The sequence below is a fragment of the Macrosteles quadrilineatus genome, unplaced genomic scaffold, assembly GCF_028750875.1.
Source record: "Macrosteles quadrilineatus isolate MER2022 unplaced genomic scaffold, UCM_ALF_1.0 Scaffold_4__1_contigs__length_99947679, whole genome shotgun sequence".
Lineage (NCBI taxonomy): Eukaryota > Metazoa > Arthropoda > Insecta > Hemiptera > Cicadellidae > Macrosteles > Macrosteles quadrilineatus.
In genome coordinates this window covers 30899340-30919894 of record NW_026542597.1, presented here as the reverse complement: position 1 = coordinate 30919894, position 20555 = coordinate 30899340, and the positions used below count along the sequence as shown (strand labels likewise).

Here is a 20555-nt window from a genome sequence, read left to right as displayed (position 1 = left end):
GTAGCCTCTGGATCAATAAATTTTAGCGAAATGTTTTAGGTTGCCTTACTTCGTCGAGTGTTTTTGCAGTATTATATTCGTTTTCGTATTTGTGTCGTGTGTTTGTGTTGTGAGTGTTCGCAATCACAACGACGGATCTTGCCAAATCGGATGAATGACTGATGTTCTTGTTACACCTGATGATGGGGACTCCTCCAGAATCTGAAACTATATGTAGTAGTGTAGTACAAAAAAAAGATCACTACCGACGAAGCAAGATAACGTAAACCATTTAGCCTAACAATTAGCTTTTGCATAACATTAAAAATTCCATAGCATTTTTATGCTTTGTTAGTAATAAACTTTCACGATGAAGTCTTGGTATTGAGATTTTACTTTAATTAATTCCATGATTAACGGCTGTGTAATTAATCAAGCTTGCATGCGGCATTTTAATGGTTCTGTTGGTTTACAACTAATTATGTGGTGTCTAAATCAATCGAAATCGTTAATTTTTGTCGTAGAGCTATAATTTAATTCGGCTTAGAGAAGTTTCCTCCTGAGTAAGTGATTCGAGATAAAAATATTATAGATTTGCCGGTTCACCTTTCTTCATGGTGATATTGTAGTATCTGGGATACTGATGAATCAATCTGTCAATGGCTGTTAATGGTAATCAATAGATGCACTCGGCAAAGTTCCACCGTCAAAGTGGTGCAAATGCATCGTTTGTCGTCTTATATTGAAGATCGTTACTTTGAACTCAAAGTTAACTGCATGCTCCTGGAAATGCATTTAAATACTGTATATTTCACTGTTTCTTACATACAAATACGCAATGTTACAAAATTAAGTTAGTGGAAAAACTGTCAATATATTTTATTTAAAAAAAAATAGACCACATTTTCAGTCTTTATCATAGCAGTACGTTAGAAACATCCAGTTGGCCTAGGGACAGCGCTCAGCCAGTTAAGGTATATTTAGTATAGACTTAATGCGAATGATACCTGTTATTTTGAACAAAGAATGTTCATGAATAACAACTCGGAGTCAACAAAGTTATAATCTCGGAAACAAATGAAGCCCACCTGTTGAGGCGTTGACACTCAAGCGAGTATTACTTCCTCGACAGTTTAATATTTCTGAAACATTTGTCAAGTTTATTTCTGCATCGAAACAATAAGGGATATATATTCTAGAGATGCAAGTCTAATTGAAACGGTATTTCTTCTATAATCGAGAGAATGATGGGAATGACCCGAGCGTTATCGTAGAATGGCACTCACTTGACTCAGTTTATTGTAGTCAGAGATGTTATCTCTATCTGGGTATGAATGTTAGTACAAGTTTATTCATCGAAGTAATACATTGCATACATCTTCAAAAGTAAATCATTAACTCGGACTACACAAGCATAACACTGTTGTATATCCTCAGCGGTGTTCGGGTATCCTCACATCCTCCTCTAGCTAAGCCCCTTAGGCCGGGGCCACACTCATCTTATCTCGCTGAATTTTTGGACGTCATACGTTCGAATTAAATGCAAATAAATTACTAGGAAACGACACAGTACACTCTACGTAAACTGGAAATACGTTAAAATTGTCTTCAATGGATCCGCAAGACGAAAATCCAAAAAAAGTGGTTAATCCACAACGAAACTAAGTTGAACAATCAATCGAATGGTGGGTTTGTACCTGTTTTCTACAACGGAGAACTACGTTATTTTCTGCCGCATGTTCACCCCGTCTAAAATCACGGGTAAAGAAATTTGTCTCTAGTATAGAGTAGTGCCAAGTTATGACCAGTGATAGTCGATCTACTCCATCATTCCATTGCCAGTTCCAGTTCCCTAGGTAATCATTATTCCAGCCAGAGGCGAGGTGCGTGCAGCGTGCAGCGCCATCCTCACTTCTCACACAATTTTATCTTCTGTCTGTCTATATCTTTAGGGTTTATAGACTTGTCTGTCAAGAGTGTCCAAAAATAAGCATCAGCAGCGTTTCAAATAGGCTTTGTTCTCAGGGTTAGATTGTAGTTGGTTGTATAATATACGTTTTATATTTAGACCTTTACTAAAGCTGTATCAATAAGTAAATTCTGGAGTACCATCAGTGAAAGAGACTTTTACATCACAATATGCTTTAAAGTTATATTTCCTTCACCTAATCGAAGGTCTGATAGAAGATTGTGACCATAGTACGAACCTCGCTCGAGAAAATGTTGGGTCCATCATCGTCTCTTCCTAGGTTCATTAGCCCCATGGTTCAGAAATATGAAGCCCGCACAGGATATAACAACGTTTTCCCGCGTTGCTGTGTAGCTACTACTGGTGTGTATTGTGTGTTGGTAGGTTGGTAAGATCGATGCCTCTCTACTCTTCACACACTGACACTCCACGGCGGGTCAAGAGAGCATCGCGTCTCCATTCAAGTACACTCATTCTATGTCGAAACTTGCTAAAAAATCTCGATCAAAACCATCATAATTTGATAGAGTTCGTTTGCTATCCTAATATGTTTTTTGTGCATACGAGTTTGCATTGAGCATTAAAAATTACGAAATAGAACCCGATAAATCTATTCATTGGGAGATTGACTTCCTTTACTATTGTGTCACAAGTGTAACATGTTGCATAAAACAAGTGGTGTGATTGTAGCAGAGTGCGACTCCCATAGAGATGTACAGCCGGTGACGTCACAGACTTGACCCTAATCGTCTTGTCAAATTAGTAATTTCCTCGACGGACAAGAGTAGTGACTCCTCCCTCCTCCTGCTTACAAACGCACACACACACATCCAACTATTAGAATGTATGATTCGTTTCTTTATCATCACGTCATACACACACAAACGTCTTCACGGTGATGACAAGTTTTTGTTGTTTGAGAAATATTGCAAACAAATCCCCCAGAGAGCACAAAATAGAAAACAATTTCTATTCTTTGCTCTCTGAGATCCCCCTACTGTTTAATACGGGGTTGGTTTACGCAATAATAAAACAACGAATGTTTCAAGCAATCATCGGAAAAATTACAAAAAAAATGTAAAGTTAAAAATTTGAAGGAAGGTCGGATGTTTGCTGAAAAGTATGCTTTGTGCTCAATGTATCTATGCTTTCGATTCAGATTCTGTTTTAGGTAGCTTAATAAGTTTAATGGCCCTGGCTATCAGGCAATTGATCTTGGTTGTTCCAGTCGCGGACACGGCTCCCATATTGGTTAGTTGGCAGATTTCGTGACGTCACGTTTCACCTGGGGGTGATTTTTCGGGGGGATAGTATTCCGCATCCCCAACAAAGTGATTGGTTAAAGAAGCTGAAATGGCGAAATATGTTCTGCACCATGCTGTGTGCCGTGAATTGATGGAACTTTAGCAATAATAAATGTCATTAAGTTAAATTAAGTCTGTTTCGAAATTTTCACAGTAAAAAAATAATTATTTAGAATTTATCTGTTGCCGCTGCCGCATGCTCTAAACCACCCTGCAGTATTCATTGAATGTTGTCTTGTTCTGTGAGAATGTCCAGCATTTAGATCGCTGGAGATTGTGATCATTGCAGCTTCACAGGCTCGCTGGCTCCGCGCCACGGATCTGCTATTTCTGCGCGGATCTGTTGACATTGTTGGCTGGAATTGTCGTTCTGTATTCTGGAGCCTCTCTTCCTTGTTATGTACATCACGACTCTCAGTTGCTCATGATGCAAATCTGAGTGTACCATTGCATCGTCCCCATCAATTTCCAGTCGTATCCCTCATTATTTTGTTATCTTTGTCTTAGTAAGTTTTTACTCGTTTTTAAATTAATTTAAAATAATAATGGGGGTTGGTTAAATAAATGTTTTATATCGTAGTGCTTTTGTTTGAGGGAATTTTCCAATACAGAGAAAGTTGACTTCGTGTAAGAGGGTTGGTGGGATTTGAACCCGGGATTTTTAGGATAAAAGTCCCGCACTATGATATCTCTTAGACATGCCGCAGCTCTGAGCCTCATTTGATAGTCACGAGTTAATTTACGTACTAGCAGATAACATTGGTTAATGGTTGTAGTTTGGTGGTTATATTCTTGCATTTTCGATCCTAGCTGTCGTCATATTAAGTAACTATATGGTCTATTCAAAGAATGGAAACTAATACAGTGTCATAAAATAACACATCATAATTTCTCATTTTGTCCTAAACGTACCTTGCTTTAGTCTGAATGGTTCTAATGCGATTTTACAATAAGCATACTTAATGCGTTCCCGCAACCCTGGTTTATTGGTATAATCTTTTCTCAACTTTCTCTACAAGCACTTTTCTTTAGTTTGTTTCGTCTCAGTAGCAATGCCACAATACCATGCCGCAGCTTGGCGATACAAGCCTTTGTCAAGACAAGTAGCTACTGTGTGTTTGTTTGTTTGACGCTTGTTTGTTTACGAAACTGTCACAGTTCGTCTCGTTTGTTGCGTCACAGCCTTCTCCAACCTGGCCTCATGGATTGTTGACATTTGAATTATTTAATGTTTCTTCAACGCTGAGTGTTTGCTCTGGCCTATTTTGTGTTCTAATTGGGGTATTTTACGTGGTGTTTTGAAACTTCGTAATCTATTGACATAATGAAGTGTTTTTTGGCTTTTATGTGTTGCTGTGTACAGAGCTAAAGTTAAATTAAACCTCGAATGCTACGGTTTTTGGTTTGCATTTGGTCTATTCATGATTTTGAGAAGGACCTATTTAGCTTGAGGATGTGTTTGGAATATATTGCTTTCTTCTGACTGGGGTGTTTTAAGAGACGATGTTAAACTTATTTAGGAATAGTGTTTTTGGTCCTTGTATTTGTTCCTTTCAGCTGAGCATAAGTCCAATCGAAACTCTGAATGCCAAGCCATTTCGGTGAGCACGGAGTGGCTTAGTCTCGGATGTAGAGAATGCGTTCTCACATGACGTTTCAGTGAGGCCTGTTCTTTGACTTTGTCAACATCAGCCGGAGAATGTGTTTGTTTGGATGATGTATAGACACCAGGATGAATGAGGTGGCCGGGTAGTGGCTGTGGCGAAGGTCATGGATCACACGAGCGTATCGTCAAGTCACAGTCACGTACAGTACAATGCTACCGTGTGTCACGCGTCACTACCTACTGACACTGCTGTTGTCTCCACACGTATCAGACAACGACGCGACGTAGGGAGGTATTCTGCACAACTGTGGTGTATTGTATTGAGGAAGGCAACTTGGAGGCGTCGCGTCGTCGCGTAGTCGTGGCTGTCGGCGTTGGTGGTCTAAAATTCTTCAGTACAATACACTTGCGTTGATTTATCTTCAAAGGAAATCTAAATAAAGTAAACGAAATGATGGGAAGTATTCTGCAGAGGTGCGGTGATTTATATTTAGTTGAGACACTCCATGCTGTCGTCGTGGATGTAAATGATGTTTCTGTAGTTACTGCAGGTGATTTTCATTCAGCTAAAGATTATTTCTTGTGTAATCACTCAGCTTAGTTTAATTTATATTCGAATTAAATATAAAATAAAATGTGCCCACCTCTTTACAATGCTAAATACAAAATGCTAAGTAAAGAAGTAGGTTCGTCGATACTACTAGTAAGACAGGACAATACACCAGAAAGAACCATCAAATGGCAATTATTGACCATGTGATTCATAGTTTGAGACTCCGCATCACAGCTACATAACGGATGTCTGTCATTCCCTTTTCAACCTCCAGTAGTTATGTCAAGTCTGTCAAGTAATATGTTATAACGGCTGAAGAGGACATACTCATAGAAAAGTCCCAGTCCAGTGGGGTTTCGGCTCCCTGGACTTAAAATTCACACGAAACTAATAACCAATATTAGTTTGATTTTAAATCTGCTATTAGACAATCGCTTCGTAATATCCTCCGCGGTTGGTTCATCGTGCTCTAAATATTCGCAGGCGGGAAGACAGTGTTGTGTCTTCTACATAATGTAGCCTACGCGTTTAAAATATTAATATCTGTATTTATGTTATTTGTGCATTATCATAGCGTAAATTTGTTTGCAGACTTTTGAAAATGTTGAAAGCGAGGGAAAGTTATTGACGTGCTGAAGATAAATTGTAGAAAGAAAGTGCTTAGTCAAGCCCAAAGTGCTTTGTAGAAAGTGAAGGTTTGGCCGGGTCCGAGTGAAAATTGAAGATATGGAGATGGATATTGAACAGGTGAAGTGCAAGTTGCAGACGAATATGGTTCGACCCGTAAATCATGGCTCTAAAGTTAGTTTTGAAAATTGGTTTCCCTTCAAGGGAAATGGGAAGAACAGAAACACTTTAAAATCGCATTCTTTGTCTGACCTATGAGTACGAAGTATATTACTGTAATTCCATGGTTACAAAATTTATATAGTAATGGGAAAATGCGTAATAAGCTGCAAGACCAAGAGGACGGTGTGGCATCCCAGTGTGGCTCATGTCAAGTTGTAACGGTGTCGGCTGTTGGGTCCTAACAGTAAACTCACAACAGTGGACCATGATCATGGACCAGGACCACGTCGGTGCTTCTCACGGTCTGTCATCGATCTTGTGCGGAGCGGAGAGTATTCGCCGTAAACACAACCAAAAGACGATGTTTGGTTTGATAAATCCATCTACATTGACTTTGTTAAACTGAAGTAGACGTCTAAAGTCCTGTCTACTGGACCAGCTTCTAAAGAACATACGGATGAGCCAATTAATTTGTGCAGCCAAAACTAGCTACTGTACAGGTTTCAACGTAAGAATGAAATGTATTCTTCTACAAAACGTCCACCGTATACAAGATTTAAGCTTGGCGCGGCTCAGAGGGACGAAAGACAGGGTTTAAATGTTGAAAAGTGGTCCTAATCTAGTGGAAAGTAATTTCCCTCCCCAAGTGGCCATCAAGTTTGTTAAGCGTAAGTGATCGGTCTACTGAGTAAAGCTTGGTTGTTGGCTTGCGTCCAGCTCTTCAATTCAATTTGCTTTAGATTTTACTGTTTAAACATTGCAACTATACATTTATGTATTGATTAATAAAAGATATTTTCTGCTACAGTTTCATCTGAGGGCTAAGTTTTTCGTTAATGATCATTCTAAACAATTAATTTTCGTAACAGATCGATGATATTTTTTCATAAAACAGTAGTTGAATACTCGTATTTGTTGTGTTTTCTTTTTTGTCACGGTTTTAGAAGGTACATTTCAACAGTTGTATTTTCGTGCCGTATGTATGTAGAGGGTTTCTCCGGATCGCCGTTATCATGCAATATATTGTATACCGAAAATGTATATACTTTCAAGTTTACAATATACAGCATTGCGCTGATCCATAAACTTAAGCCTGACTTAAGGTAGCTCAACTTAATAGCTACTTGAAGCCGCCATAGATTTGTTTTCATGTTCCACTATAAAGTTCTAGGACGATAGGCTCTAGCCTGGAACCTGGAACCGTTTTACACATTACTTCAGTCTAGGCGTACAGGATCACGGCATTATTACATTGATTGGTACCATTGGTGATAGGCGGGACTTGAACCTGTTGTCTTTGGTACCGAAGTCCTGTACTCTGTCACTAGAACATCTCCCTCCCAAAATTGATTTGAACACAAAACGATTGGCATAGGAAATAAATCGAATGGGTTCTATGATCTAGTTCGTCTACCGACTATTACTGATGAATCTATAGCTCAGTATCAGTATACCAACACAAGACAATAGTCTGCGCTCGGTGGCGCAGACATGCACGCTACTGGGCGTATCTCCTCATTTCGCTAACCATATTGTCCATTCTCCTCCGCCCATGGTCAGACAGATTCGCCAGAACCCGTTAGTGTAATGCGGCTCTTAGCTGATTAGCAGAAAATGGCGGTAGCGTGATTCTGTGTTATGTTGTAGCAGTGTTTGTTCGAGTCAATGTAGTGGATTTCGCTTCTGTATAGACGTGCAAGGCTTTATAGCCAACGTTTCTAATCGGAAGAAATTTTGCTTCGATCAAGTAAAAAAAATTGAATATGATGTAGTAAAGTTATTAGCGTGGAGAATGTTTCTCAATGGATGGACAGATAAGAGTGTGAAACTATTGCCTATCAATCTTTAAAGAAAGACGGACAGTTACTGACTTTCTTTGCATCTATTATTGGTAAAAGCCCAATGTACCCCAAATGCTCATGCCCCCCAATAGTTCATCTATGATTGGTAAAAACACTACATACAGTACTTACATATGGTCGAAATTGATTACCCACCTAACCGACCAAACTGTGATGATCACAACATCTTTATTTTTTTTATTTTTTAAACGTATTTACGTTTTTGTACAAGAAAACTACATGATGATTTCTGTGTGGAAACTAACTAGTTAAGTACATACTTTACTTGTATTGAATGTAAGACTTGCCTATCCACTTAAGATTATCGAGGAACCTACCGACCTACTGGGCGAACGGAGTATGTACTTAGGTACATACTGTATCTATGTAGATCGAAATCCCCCCAATTCTACCTATGTTTTGAAAAAAACTTCACCTTCCTACCTATGGTGATCGAAAGATCGACCAACTTGTTTGTGGAGATCGAAACACTCCTTATAACGTGTGTGTGAGTGTGACTCTTCTTACCTCTAAAAACATATTTTTAGAACCAACAGACGGTGTTTTATTGTACCCAATATCAATGCGTTCTGTACAGTTGGGTGGTTAATGTTTTGTTTTTTCTCCGCTCTGTCCGAGGAGTTGTGGTCCTATACCTCCTGTACTGTTTGTATCTTGTACATTGCGAGACATATCCTCCACGCTGTACGCTGTGGAGGCGACATGCCCCAATAACGGACTCGCTCTCCTGTGTCCCGCGTCCCACGTCCCACGTCCCGGTGTCCCGCAGGGATACTGTTACCGTAGCCGCTGTTGACACAATCAACGTCCCTGGCACTATCATTCCACCAGCTCCGCCAATACGGCATTTCCTCTTACAACCTTTTTTGAGTTAAAAATCAACAATACGCAATCTGTCTTAAAAGTACTGTCGTGAATAAGACTGGAACCAACGTATCTAAAACCACTCCTCCCAACCATGCCTACTGATTTATTTTTCTGATGAATCAAATGAAGGAAGCTATTATCAATTTATTTTCAATCAGTTATCAATAATTGAAGTGCGTCTACTTGCGTTAAAGTAATGCCGGGACGCAGTTATTTCGGAAAATTTTGATTTCTTTCATGGCCTGTATTTTATTCTTTTTTCTTCCCTACCTGCCAAGTAGAACCAAAGTTTGCATTGAAAACAATTTACTTTAAGACTAACGACTATCATACTCATTATCCTGTCCGGTATCGATCTACACCAACTATGACGACGGTTGTAAAGGATAACTGTGGTCACGAAATGTGATTGATTGTCAGAAGCCAGCGTTGATTGCGTGTGTCTGGCGACAGCTGGATCATTACAACACACGACCAGTGAGTGGTTAACTGTGTTGGGTATACAACACTGGACCAGCTATGTACTTTCACTGTTGCGGTACTTCACCAGTACTGATCCCATGACGACATCTTACTCTACTGACCTTGTAGTATAAATGACTCATCAACTTGATGACTCAAATTGAATGTTTGTCAATTTCCCTAGTATATTTTATTTTCCACGTACCCTTTATGTTTCTGTTGCTATTAGTTTGTCAAATTATTCTTATTTCCTTCTGTTTCAGTTATTTTCTTCAGCTCCTGTGATTTTGGTCACTGCCAAAATTACAGTAGGCTAGTTAGTTGTATCTGTGAAAGGTTAGCACCGTTCTACATATTTTGCTGTTATTTTCATCAATTCTGTTGTTTTACTTGCTGTCCTCTGTTTCTATTATTTTTCTGAGTTCTTGTTTTCATACTGTTTCTATTTGTTATTTGCCACATCAGTGCCTGTGGTATTGTTGTATTGGATATAGGATAAGCATGCATATTAACGATCCGGAAGTGTACAAGGATACTAAGCCATTGACTAGACACAGTGTACAGTATTGACAGATGTTAAACCACAGTCTCATACTGAGCGACTGAGACTCAGCAGTTGTTGCGGTTTTTGCCACATCTCCCTCCAATCTGCGCCGCCTACGCCTCATCCTATTGTTTCTAGTTGTGGCTGCTGTGTTTGTGAATGGACTTCGGATTGGTTTTGCTGGCCGAAAACAATTGCAGTTCTTGCCCGCTTGCCAAAGCTATTGCGTACACAGTCGATTCTATTTAAAGTTTGGACATTTGTAAGAAGTTTACTAGAGCGTCGATGGTAGAAAAGAACATTTTAATGTGTGAGGTAGAGTTAATACTTAATATTTTGTAAAGTACGATACACATGTTATCCCTTTGTTCAGAAAGCAACAATGTATACATCGAGAGTTCTTATCCCGTGTCGGTCGGGTCTAATGTGTAGCTCATCAGGAGTGTTGACATAACTTGATGGGAGATGCTCTGTCTTGAGGACACAAGTTTAAGTACCTCCTTCCACCTTTTAGCTTTTTAAAATTGTAGTTTAAAGACTATAGTTTCTTAGGTGAGATCTCTTTGAATTGGAGATATACATACGGTAATTTATTGTACAAATGCAGTCATTTTTACTAGGCCGGTTTGTTGAAAGCATGGCATTTAAAGTGCTTGACATATCCTGGTAATTTATTTTTATCCATGAAATATCTAGTGTCATTAACACGTTTTCGACTGAAATAAATGTACGAATATTAGAACAGAATGGTATGGATCATACACATACACCTTATGTTTATGATTCATACAGTTCTGTTCTAATATTCGTACATTGATTGTATCGACATTTTCTCAAACAATTTCAAACAACATTCGGGATTTTTCGTCAACACCCCTGTCCCACTGTTGAGTATTGCATTTTTTCTTTGCATGACTGCAGTCCTCGCACAATCTATCTTTGCTCATATTATTCTGGCAGAGCAGCAGAGTATTTATGAACGACCACAACTATAGTTCCCCAGACGGATGTTCTTCACTATTTCCTACCCTCTCGCTCCCGCAGAACTCTCCCTCTCAGAGTCAAGGTCGGAGAGCGGATCAGAGATGAGAGTTGTCCATTGTTTTCGTCTCCCACGACGACGGCAACATCTTCCTTCCTGCGACACTAGTTACTAGTTAGTCGATATCTTCACACGATCGTCGCTCGTCGCTCGTAAATTCTCTCCCATCACTTTCCACGGATCGTCAACGTCGATTGTCTTCCGCGGTGATTTACGTTGTTTGTCCATGAATCACTTTCTCGTGGTGGTCTTTTGTCTAGTCAGTTTTGTTGGTAAATCATGATCCAGTGGTTTTAATGTGGGGTTTGTGTAATGCGTAAGCCTAATATCGCGTAGTTTGAGTGCAAGAAAATAAAAGGCAGAAGATGGGTAAAATGACAGGAATCGAGCTCACAGAATGTGAAGAAAAAACAATTAGTCTACTCTGCAAATCAACTTAAACTGGGAAAAAATTACAGAAATGTACATAATAGGGACTATGAGCAAAATAGCCAAAACTGAGAAAATAACAGAAAAAAGTAAAATAACTTGACCCGAGCTAAATGTAACAAGAACTGTGTACGATAGCAGGTATCCAGCAGACCAGCAAATAACAAAATCATAGGAACCGTCTGAAATAGCAACGGAGGACTACGAAGCTCACAACTAATCTAGAAGCTTCAGGGTGTATCAGCGTGGCATTCAATGTGTGTGTCTGTGGTGTTCCAATTTACCACGTCGCAGTGGCTGCTGCTGTACTCCAGGATGCCCCAGACTCTGGGTGGGTCGTGTTTGAGTTAACCGCCGCTAAAGATGTCTCGGACTTGACCACGAATGGTCAGACAAGGTCCGGTCTGTCTGTCCTACTGTACAGGTTGCCGCGTACCCGGACACTCTTCAACTGTCCGCCGTTTAATGTTTTGGAATTCTTTTACTCAAGAAGGATAGACTTTCCATTTTGGAATGTTCTGGAAATTTTTTACCTTAGAATTGAGGAGTTGCTTTCCATTTTAAAATGAGTTGACTTTGTGATGATAATACAGTAGGCTTTCCATTTGAGGAAAGGGGCCTATTTACAAATTGTTTATACGAGATTGGGTATGTAGTATGGTTTGTATTATCTACAATACCGGCTTTAAGGAGAGTAGGGGGTAGAGGTGTATCGTGCAGTAGCAGGTGGGCACGTGCCGGTCTGTCTGTCTGTCTGTGTGTACAGAGGGGTTGCAACCCTCCTGGTTCCCCTCACTCCCACATTGTAGTTATTCCTGCGGTGTAGGTATAATGAGATTTTTGTGTCAGTGATAGCTTCAGATGAGGTCCAGCTTGGTAAAAGAATATTTATTTCAGCTGGAAAATTTTTAGGGATTAGTATGTAAATATCTTTTTGGCGTTTTCTGTCTACTAAGGAAATTGAAACACTTGTAACGTGCAGTCAGTTAGTTTATTTCTAAATTATAACTAATATAGTCGTCTTGTGTATCTTCATTATGTCTACTTAGAGCTTTGTAAATGCAATGTTTTTAATTTTGGTGTACATTAGTTGGGGCAACACAATCAATTGCCTGAAACTATTTGACGTGCACACAAAATCGTAACTCGTTATTTTATATACCATTTTAACAGAAGGGTAGTTTCCACAAGTTATTCTTTATTCCACAGCGCTCAGACCAGGCTAACTCGTCAGTCCTGAATCGCTGTAATTGAATATGCATCCATTTCCATGGTGTATGTATCCATTTCGGAATGATTTTACCGTACTCGAAGGGTGGGCATGATCTCGTCAATGATGAATGAACTCTCCTCCCCCACCCACTCTCACCCTACATGTTAGGCATCTCCATTCTCCATGCCATTTTTACGTGTTTGCCACTTTTATAGCTACAACGCCTTTATACTAGCATATAGTTATAGTTAGTTGTTTCCGGTTAATCAGTTAATCACTTAATCACTAATAACCGGTTAATCAGTTAATAACTTGTTCCCTTTACTTTTTCTACGCTTTACTTCCCGCCCCAATGCTTAGTTAGCGAACTTGCCCGTTGATCAACCCCTCCCACCTCTCTTTTGTAGTATTTACGGGGAGTAAAAGCTTACGTTCATTAGCTAAGCGACTTGACTTTGCTCGTTAATTGAGTTTGGGGTGTTTGAGGGCGGTGTTGTCGGGGCGGTGAGTGTTTTGAACGTCTGGAATGGTGAGACCTGTCCTGTAATCTGTTAACATATCCGCACGATATAACTTGTCAACTTAGTATCGTTGAAGTAGTACAAGTATGTGCCATACTGTACAGTAATCTACACTGCGCGAGCTGTAGAGGTGTGATCCATCTGGTTTGTTTACATCGTCAACCCAACATGGGTCTGATGTTTACTGATGAGTCGTCGATGTTTTCAAGACCTTCACGTCTACATCACACTCCCTTGGTCTGTCCTAAACATACACAGACCCTGTACAAAACTTGACTGATGGCGTATGTTTTATTCTTTGTAGACCAAATATTATTTAGTTTGTTCACTTGATTATTTTTCTTCGAGTGTGGTCAACGTGTTTGTTGCATTGCCTATTTCAATTTATCGTTAGGAGTTTTGTATGTCAGGATTTTTATACGTAGAATACCACTTCCTTTTAACATAACTCAATTTTCAAAATAATGCCTTTTACACTTTATGATTAACTCCCATTATAGTGGAACTACAGGGTGAATAAAAAGTCAAGACCCCCCTCTAATATTTTTCCAAGTAAATATACAGAGATATCCTTTTGGTGGTCGAGCAATCTTAGCAGGAAGTTTCATTTTATCATTTTGAAATTTTTGAGTGTCCCCCCAAAAGGGGGGATTTGGGGGGCAACTCAAATATTTTAAATGTAAACCCCCTTCAAGTGACACCTCATTTTGAAGTGTTTACAAAAAATTAAAGAATGGTTAAAACTAGAGGTCGCTCTCTCATCTCTATCCAAAATGGTAGCCCGTCAAATGTTGTGGAAAATGTACGGTAAAATTGTTAATATTGGCTGCCATTTTGGATAGAGAAGAGATAGCGAGCTCTGGTTTTCATCATTCTTTAAGTTTTTGTAAACACTTCAAAATGAGGTGTCGCTTGAAGGGGGTTTACTTTTAAAATTTTTGAGTGTTGGGATTCGGGGGACAACTAAAAATGTTTCAATAGAAACCCCTATCAAGTGACACCTCATTTTGAAGTGTTTACAAAAATTTAAAGAATGGTGAAAACCAGAGCTCGCTATCTCTTCTCTATCCAAAATGGCAGCCAATATTAACAATTTTACCATTGATTTTCCACAACATTTGACGGGCTACCATTTTGGATAGAGAAGAGATAGCGACCTCTAGTTTTCACCATTCTTTATGTTTTTTTAAACACTTCAAAATGAGGTGTCACTTGAAGGGGGTTTACATTTAAAATATTTGAGTTGCCCTCCAAATCCCCCCTTTTGGGGGGACACTCAAAAATTTCAAAATGATAAAATGAAACTTCCTGCTAAGATTGCTCGACCACCAAAAGGATATCTCTGTATATTTACTTGGAAAAATATTAGAGGGGGGGTCTTGACTTTTTATTCACCCTGTATAATAACTATTATAACTGGACAGTTGTGGACCCTCTGAAACTACTTTTCTTGTCCTATACTTTTTAATATAATGTGTAACTAATTACAGAAAAATAGTTTCATACTTGAATCGTGGTCCTTCAAAATTGAATTTAAAATAGCCAGTTTTCAGTTGAGACTATTTCTTCAACATTGAAGCAATCAGATCACAAACCGAAGCGGACCGTGTAATCTCCTTGTCGCGTAAAATTAAGTTTCTTGGACAGTGTCCAGTCCTAGAGCTCCATTCAGCTTGTTGTAGGACTTTATTGTGTTGTTGAGTTATAAAGACTGACGCGGTTATTTACAGGCTAATTATGTGTATCTAGTAGAAGTGTCATAGGGATTCAAGTTTTCTCGAGGATATTGTAATAATGTTTCTATTGAATGATGGTTTTGATAAAATTATTTAAAAATAATGAGAGTATGAATCAAAATTCAGTTTAAGAATGTTGACTGCATGGCTTTTAGTTTGAATGGAATACGAAATAGAAAAAAAAATTAAATAATACTGTATTCAAATTTTCTAGTTGTTGGCTTTCTGTTGCTCGTGTTTCCACACAACGGGATCACCGTGTGCTTCACTCGAAATTCAACGACTTTGAAGTGACCAGTGGCCAATGCAAAGTCTAGTCGTAATTAAAAAGCGTGTAAAAATCAAAATACTAACTTTTCTGAAGAACACAGACATTCGGAGAGGTTTTACTTGCTTTCCCGTATAACTTACTTCACAATCTCTCAAAACGGAATTCTTCGTGAAATCTTTCTTCTACAGTTTATGGAAACAAGTAGTGTGTGAAACATTGCCGTTATTCAGCTTATCAAGTTTATTATTCAGTGCAGTGCTAGACAATTTAGAGGTAAGTGAATCTTCTCTTCGTTGTTGGAACCAACAATGCAAAAAACAGCTAATCTGACGTTGATTGCTATAGGTTCCTTCTAAAGCATCTCTTGTTGACCCCCTGACCACTCCCTGGGAGAGGTGAAATGCGAACGTTTACAGAGTTTACATTGCTACTTCCGACAGCGGGTAATGTCTCCAACGGTTGTCGTTTTTCTAATCGGGATTTTCCGCTTTCTTCCAACTAATAGCCCAATTCGTCTGGTAAATGATAAACAGTTTACAGCGGCCACTGGCAACTGTCTGCACGTGACGACGTGACGTCACACAATGGACACGTCGCGTCGTCGAGGCTGTACACTGTACGGTGTACAATAGGCAATGGATCGGCACCCGATAGTGCCATGTGGGGTGAACATACTCAGCTGACCTCCGGTGTCTCTTGTCTGTTTGATGAGTATAATCTTCAGAACCGTATTGGGACTGGAAGTAAGAAGTAGACTTATTAAGCCTCTTCTATTGTCGAGTGGGTGACTCAGTACAATGGGATCTATTGATGATCTGGGATTTTCTGGATGTCTGAAAATACCACGCCGAAGTAACAAGGCCACTATAAAATAATTGATAAGGTGTACCTGTTTGTGGTTATCCAAGAATTATATAAAATCGTTCTCCGATGATTCCTTACGGTTATTGCTTATCGGGGTTATCTTACTTCGTACTTTCGAAGGGGGTTTATGTCCACAACCGAGACAAGACAATTCAGGATTTGAAGGATGTCTACTCCTCCCGTTGGTGGAAAGGTTAAAAATTAAAAGGATATTTGACGTTTAAAGTCTAGACTTGAAGTGTTCAACATCGACGTCTGCTTGGAGGTAATATCGTGACAGGGTCCACAACTTTTTTTGCTGTTTTATCGTTCTACAACGGTGGCATTTATGTGTGTGATGGGTCACACTTTTTCTGCTTTCACTCTCCATGGATTTAATTCAAAAACTATTTTTGCAAATAAGTAGTGCGATCTTGAGAAACTTATTGGACAAGTTTGCCGTTGTTTTCATCGGCTAAAGACAGTATTTTTATGTATAGGGCAAATTACGTTGATCTTCGAACTACGCATACGACACGATCACACGATACATGTGCATCAGCTGATTTGTAAGACGTAAACCCGGCAGAATTGTCGTCTTGGCGGGTGGTCAGTGCAGTCGGTGCGTGTCTATTGTTACCTGAAAATAAAATTACTTTTTTATCAATCCCAGACTCGTGGCAGCAGAAACAGTGGAAGTTCCGACATTCCTTGGTCCATTGAACCTCCAGATGACGAGACTGGATCAGCCTTTCCTTTTCGTTTGTTTCTTTCTGCGTCTCGCCGCGACCGCTTCTTGCAGACGACTATTAGACGGTCTACTTTGTCGGTTTTTCTACTTGCGATTTTTATTTCAATTACAAGTATGTCTGGATATTGTGAATGGATTATTTTTGCATCCAAGCATTTTTCTTGAACTCGCCCTAGTTTAGTTGTTGGAGCTCAATATATCAAGTTTCCTAACCACTGTGTGCGAATTTACATCGCAAAGAGTTTTAAGCTATTTTACCTGTACTGTACTTTTTTGTTAGATTTGCTGTCAGTTAGTCTGAGAATCAATTCCTAATGTACAGAACTACAACTTAACTTGCTGATCCAATCATCAAGTGTTGTAGACGAATCCTAACTACAGTTGAATCTGTTTTATAGACATAATTAATCCACGAGTCCTCGCATAGCTTGTAAACTAGCTACATAGTGAACACTGTCACACACAATATACAACATGGACTACAGGGGTTCCAGTTAATTATCACAAGTTGTTATGTTACGAGAGACATGATGCTTTGTATTGTAGAGGCGACAGAACGTTTGTTGTACAGACAACAACAACAACACATGACTAGCAACAACACACAATGAACCATTAGACCCACTAATTCCCACCGTCCACTCAGTCTTGTCATTATCATAAAGCCACTAACTGCCAAGCTGTCGGTGCAGACACAGCTATAGTGTGCTGGCTAAAAACATTTTTTTCAATTTTTGACACCAGATTTTTAATAATTTGAATGAAATAGGTTTAATTAATATTTATTTTCTGATTTCAGCTAAAATCCACCTAGGCTATTTACTGCTAGGCTATTCTTTTAACATACTCATAGACTCTGTGATATATTGAAAGTGCATTTTGAAAATTAAATATCACAGCTTGAAACTATTCTAACTATTCTGTAAAATTTACTCTAACAAATTTTGATTGCTGAAAAAGCTGAGTTTTTCAAAAGTCAACAATTTGAGCTAAGAATGTATACATTTGTTCACTATGATTTTAATTGATTATTTTATCTACTCAAAATATAAGTAGAGATCTGAGATACTAAATAACCAAGTTTCAGTTTCATTCCAAAGCCCAGATGATTTATGAGCTGTTGCCTACATGCTCTAATGGACAATCGAAGGTGTAGAAAGCCAACACTGTAATTACATAGTAAAACTATATTTTTATAAAAAATACATAAAAATGTATCCGTTTTTCCATCACAAACCACTAAACCAAATTCAACGAAGTTTTTAGGTTTTTGCACAAATATCCTATGAATCCAGGATTGTTATAATTACAATTTCTACTCAGGCTTCTGCCTGTGCACTTGAAGCTTTTTTTAAATGAAGTTTGGAAATAAAATATTTTGAAAAATAATAACCATGTATTTCAATATTTGCTTTCATACACATTTAAAATTATTTTTAATTTTTCAACTTTATTGTGACTTATAAATCAGATGATGTATGTTTATTTATTCTACTGCAATGTATTTTGCCCTTCACTACTGAATTAAGTTAGAATAAGTCATAACAAAGTATTTCATGAAGTTAGACAATTAATTCTGTTATCAATGGTATTACTAGATATTTTTTACATCTTTGAAGTTAGGTTCATACTTCATGGGTAAGTTTAAGTAAAGCTACTAGTGAAACAATATAAGATTTTTTTACAAGTATTTATTTACAATCTATTCTAGGTATACTAGAATAATAAGTAAATTTCGTGACAATTTAACATGGGTTGATTACACTCCATCAAGTGCACTAACATACAAAAAAATTATAAAAAATTGAACTAGAAACAATTTGAAAGGTCCAATTGGATTAACTCTTTTGAGCCTATATGTAGCTTCACTATTATCGTGGAGGTGAATGAATGAATATATAGTTTATTCCAAATAACATTGGCTACAAACTGTGATTGTAAAATAAAATAAAGTCTATTAGACAAAGACTTTTGTCACTAAAAATACAAACGAGTTTTAATAAAGCCAAAATATATAACAATAAAACAAAGGAACTAGCAGACATAGGCGCTACCTGTGTGTCTGCTAAGTTGCTGTCAAATAGAAAAAAAGAAAAATTATTGAATTTTGGAATGGCAATTAAAAAAGACAATAGGTTGTTATTATTATTAGTTAAATAAGTTAAGTTAATAAGGTTAACTGCCAGGAAATATAAGATAGCAATAGTACAGTAACTGTGAAGACCAGTTGGTTTCGGTGATCACTGACCATGTGTCTCAGTCCAGTTGATATCAGGGTAACCTGCAAACCCACACCCACACATGCAAAGGGAATTGATGTTTCTCAGTTCTTCGGTTCAAAAATATTTCCCAAAAAAATTAAAAATCGCAAAATATTCTGTAGAAACCTTTGTTATGTCTACTATGCTCAAAGCCTCTGATTATCATGTACTGTACCAGCAGAGTTGTATAAATAGGTAACTAAAATTAACTATTAAGTAGACATCCCAATCCATGTTGAATTTGCAGCCAGTTTTACAATGAAAATTGATGTAGCCTAGTTGAGTTAAGCCACCGACAAAAAGTCCTAATATCAATCACTGATTTTTCTATTGATAATGCAAACTTTTAAGCCAAGCCAAATTAGAAGGATGGCTTGTTTTAAATTTAAGCATCTTTTACGTCTACGTCACATAAAAAATCTCAGTGCCAAAATCAAAACAAAATTAATAATAGCACTATCTTTAATGGTCAGCAACTTTGATGTTCTATTGGAATAAAAACTAGACTACATCTGTCCCATATAGACGGAATCATAGATTAACCAACACAAGTAGACCTCTCACCCCATTGTAAATTTTGAAGCTCAATTTTCATGTCTAGTTCATGTCCAGTGACACTGATCACTAGTGTCCACAAAATTTTGTTTCCATTGTAGGGTTGATTTTAGCTTTGCTGTTTAGTTAAATAACTAGGAACTAGAGGACAAGTTATTGTTTATGATTGGATTGTTTTATTTGGTTAAACTAGGTATTAAATTACTGAAATAACAAGAAACAAATTTGAAACAAAACCTAACCTCAACAGTGCACCGGACAGAACTAATAATAAAATTGTCTTCAGCTAAACCATAATAATGAGAATACTAAGGGAGTATGTTTTAAGGTACAGTAGTTTAGTGACTGGATTGGAATGTGTGTGTATGGTTTAGTGATTATGGTACAAAAAGATACATCTTGTAAATACAAATTCTCAAATCTTAACATATTTGTGGTGTCCGAATATAGGGTTTGGCTAGGATCAGCTGACAACTGGTGGTCAGCAAGTTGTGGAAGAGAGGGTAGATATAATGTCTAACCACATCCTTCCTACAGCTCCCGGTAATATCGGTTACTTTTACACAAACTATTGCACTAACATTTTGCTGAGCAAAATATTTTTTTTAATATTTTGTCCTATAATTGAGAAATTCTCATACACAAATATTTACAATATGTAATTTCAACTCTCACCCAATCAAGACCAAAAATGGTTCATTACACCTTGATCAGTTAAAGAAAGATATTATTTTTACCCATTGTAAACTATTAGCTTAAAAGTGTACATCTTTTGTCAAGGTCATCGTAGGACTTTAAAGTAGGCCAGATATATTAAGTAACAGAAGATACTTCCTGGTGTAGGTGGATCTTTAGTATCAAGTATCATCTGTGTCTCTTCAGACATGCTCTAGTGACTATATCCCAGTGTTCCGGTCTCCTCAAGTTCAAACTGGATTTTCACAATGGATTCTGACTTTCAAAAATCATATTCAATTTAGTAGCTACACTCTCCTAGG

General features: G+C 38.0%; 1 protein-coding gene across 5 annotated transcripts in view; it reads left to right on the top strand.

Annotated features, from left to right (window-relative positions):
• Positions 1-20555, top strand: part of LOC128991387 (formin-binding protein 1-like) — a 96147-nt gene that overhangs the window by 54304 nt on the left and 21288 nt on the right. The window lies entirely within an intron of this gene.